This window comes from Triticum dicoccoides, chromosome 5B, assembly GCF_002162155.2.
Source record: "Triticum dicoccoides isolate Atlit2015 ecotype Zavitan chromosome 5B, WEW_v2.0, whole genome shotgun sequence".
Classification (NCBI taxonomy): domain Eukaryota; kingdom Viridiplantae; phylum Streptophyta; class Magnoliopsida; order Poales; family Poaceae; genus Triticum; species Triticum dicoccoides.
This window is the reverse complement of record NC_041389.1, coordinates 293855257-293859092: the sequence shown is the minus strand read 5'-3', so window position 1 is coordinate 293859092 and position 3836 is coordinate 293855257. Positions and strand designations below refer to the sequence as shown.

The 3836-nt window shown below is 47.7% G+C and overlaps 1 long non-coding RNA gene across 1 annotated transcript; it reads right to left on the bottom strand.

Annotated features, from left to right (window-relative positions):
- Nucleotides 1–2046: 2046 nt before the first annotated feature.
- On the bottom strand, nt 2047–3390 carry LOC119305420. The gene is made up of 2 exons (XR_005148665.1): nt 2587–3390; nt 2047–2477 (listed from the first exon to the last, which is right to left on the bottom strand). It is a non-coding gene; the product is annotated as an uncharacterized LOC119305420 (long non-coding RNA).
- Nucleotides 3391–3836: the final 446 nt, after the last annotated feature.

Sequence of the window (3836 nt, the reverse complement as noted above, 5' to 3'; positions counted from 1 at the left end):
AAAAGTAGGGGCTGTTTAGATAAATAAGCAATAAAGTAAATATAGCGAGTGCGGAAAAGTGGTGGTAGGAGTTTGTGAAATTGTCCCTAAGCAATTGACTATGTTACTAGACCGGTAATCACTATTGCAATTCTATTTGAGGGAGAGGCATAAGCTAACATACTTTCTCTTCTTGGATCATATGCACTTATGATTGGAACTCTAGCAAGCATCCGCAACTACTAAAGATCATTAAGGTAAAACCCAACCATACCATTAAAGTATCAAGTCCCCTTTATCCCATACGCAAACAACCTACTTACTCGGGTCTGTGCTTCTGTCACTCACGCCACTCACCATAAGCAAATCATGAACATATTGCAAACCCTACAGCGGGAATACCTCACGCTTGCGCGACACAGAGGGCACAATAGGACAACACCAATAATAAAACATGCAACTCAAACCGGCGGAGGTGTTGGTGTAGATCGCGGTGATGATGATGGCCCCCGGCGGCGTTCTGGTGCCACCGAAAGCAAGGGGGAGAGAGCCCCCCTTCTTCTTCTTCTTCTTCCTTGACCTTCTCCCTAGATGGGAGAAGGGTATCCCCTCTGGTTCTTGTCTCCCATGGCTTGGTAGGGGCGAGAGCCCCTCCGAGATTGGATCTATCTCTCTGTCTCTCTCTATTTCTGCGTTCTCAGATTCTGCCCTGCCATCGTTTCTTTCATATCTGGAGATCCGTAACTCCGATTGGATTGAAACCTTCACCCAGATCTTTTTCCAAAAATTAGCTTTCTTGCGGCCAAAGAAGGGCATCAACCACCTTACAAGGGGCCCACGAGGGTGGGGGGCGCGACCACCTGGAGTGGGTGTGGGCCCCTGTCTCATGGCCACCTCGGGCACCGTCTCGCGTTGATTTTACTTCCCAAAAATCACAAATATTCCAAAATAATTCTCCATCCATTTTGACCCCGTTTGGACTCCTTTTGATATGGGGTTTCTGCGAAACATAAAACATGCAACAAACATGAACTGGCACTGGGCAGTAGATCAATATGTTAGTCCCAAAAATAGTATAAAAAGTTGCCAAAAGTATATGAAACTTGAATAATATTGGCATGGAACAATCAAAAACTATAGATACGACGGAGACGTATCAAGATTCCTTATAGTTTTTTGTTAATTTTGAAAATGGTGTGGCTGACGATGAGTGGCAGCGGCCGTTTTTCGTGAAATTTTCACAAACCACTGATCGAAATGATTCAAATGATACGGCGTTGGGAAGATATCGACGAGACGCAACTTTTTTATGTAGATCGCTCTCTCTATTTCCTTACGGTTTAAGAGCAGTTTTAAAATTATCGAAACGTGATCACTCTGTTTTTTGCAACAACGAAATCTTCGTGTGTACTTCATCAGACAGAAGAACACACTTCTTTGGACAGAAAATCGCACTGCATCCGACAGTCAAGCGAACTTCATGATTTGTCTTGTCGGGCGTAAAATTTTCTCAGATGAGCTTTTTGTGAGTTTTTGTTGTCATTTTTTTATGAAATACAGAAGAATGCACTGTTCCGGACAGAAAACCGCACTCCATCAGAGAGTTAAACGAACTTCATGATTTTCTTGTCGGGCGTAAATTTTCTTGGATAAGCTTTTGTGAGATTTTTGTTGTCATTTTTTATGAACGATAGATCGCACTGCTTCAGTCTGAAAACCGCACTGCATGAGACGGTCAAACAAACTTCATTATTTCCTTCTATCGGACGTAAACTTCAAGTGAACCTCATGACTTTTTGTTGCCTTTTTTCATATTTTTTTCATTGACAAAGTGATTTCATTCGAGGGCAAACCACACTGCAATTTCTTCTAAGAGGTGTACACACATTTTTTTCTTTGCAGACAATCTACCGCACTGCTTCATTTGAAAAATCGCACTTCATCAAATGGTCAAGTGAACGACATTATTTTTTTACCGTTTCTCTACCATTTTTCATTTCGGGTTTCCACATTGGCGAGCTGTGCACGTGTGAATAAGCGAACCGCACAGTCGAGGGAAATGAACCGTAACACAATTCGAAATGAAACTCTTTTCTAAACAAAATCATCACAAGTGAAGTGCTCTTTACAAAAGAAGGGCTTCCTCGTGGGTTTTCCATTTTCTTCTTACATAGCGAATCACAAGTCATCACACAAACGAACTACATCAGATTTCTTCAATAATTACAATCTAAATCTTGCATTTTTTGTCTTCTCCTGCAATAGCTAACTGAAGTCCACTTGATTTTTTCTACACAAAAGAACAAAACAAAAATCAGTATCAGCTAACAGCGGACCATAACTTTTTCATTTGAGAGTGGTGATAGCAGCAGCCTGAAAGAGAGGGAAGTACAAAACATCCATCAATGATCGGTGGCATTAGAAACGAGCAGCAACTGCCACGTTCCAGAAACCCCCTCTCCCTGATTCCTGCTTGGCATGCCCCTTCACTCGTCGATCTGCACATAGAAAGTTTTAGACATTCGTATCAGTGTTCAAAGTAGCAGAAGTACGGAACAAATCGACAAGTTTAGCAAGGATGGTGGGTGTGAGTGTCGATGGCATTACCTCGCTGCCATCGTCTTTGTTGTTCACCGCGAACTGCATGAGGTGACGAGAGAGAGCTGCAGCTCTGGCCGAACTGCACGGCAGCGGCGACCATGCACGGGGGTGAGCTGCCGAGATGCAGCAGCAACGATTGTGCACTGCACACGCAGCGATGTGGAGCTGCAGCACGGCGTGACGACAGACTACATCATCGGGGGAACTAAACTGCACGCATGCGCGTGGACGCCCCCTGAGATCAATGGATCCAATGGCTAGCTCCTTCTCACCAGTCTGATCCGACTTGTGGCTCGAGGAAGGAACCGCCGGGATCAACGGATCCGGTGCATGGCTCGAGAACGAACTGCCGGGATCGAACGGGGCCGTGGGGAACTCCAACGCTGGGAAGGAAGGCGGTTCACCATGGGGGCGCGGTGGAAGGCGGCAGCGGCCACAACCACCTAGGTGAGATTCAGAGAAGAGGGTAGGGTGGGGCTGCGGCTAGGGTGGGTTCGCCACGCCGGAGAAGGTGGAGAGGGTGGGGCTTCCGCTCAGGTCGTCGCCGGGCACCGCGGCAGGACTAGTGGTCCGGATTGAGTGCACGACGGCGGAGGTAGATGGTGGCGCGCCGGGGTGAGAGGTGGTGCGGCTCTACGGGGTGAGAGGTGGAGCGGCAGCGCGGGCTTGCCGCTGCCGCGCGCGGAGAAGATGGTGGCGGGGCGGCGTTGGCTCGCGGCGGCCGACCCAGAGGGGAAGGTGGCGGGGCAGCTTGCGGCGGCTGTGCATGGAGAAGAAAGTGGCGGGGATTTGGCCGAGGATTCGGGGGTGGGAGGGAGGGAGAAGACGGGGGTGGGTTCGACCCGAGAAGGTTGTAGGGTGAGGGATGGATAAGGTTAGACGTGGGGCTGCGGGGATGTTTTCTTCAGTTGCAGTTCGGTGGAGCTCGTGACGTGTTTTCGTTTCGGTGTTAGCAGAATAAGCTGCGTGTTATTAGAATAAGAGTCTTAAGGGGTGTTATCAGAATAGACCCACCCTATATATATGTCATGCTGTGGGATGACATGCATGATACAATTTGAGCACACACATGCATGTGTACGCATGAATCCCTCCCATCGAGTCGAAGTGGCTAGTACAACGACACGTCATGAACTGATCTCACTCTGTGTGGGGAGCTAGTGTATGATTTTTGACACACGCGCCACATCAATGTTCTGAAATGGTATTCAAACATGCATGCATGCATCACCCCCATACATATGCATGTAGTGGTT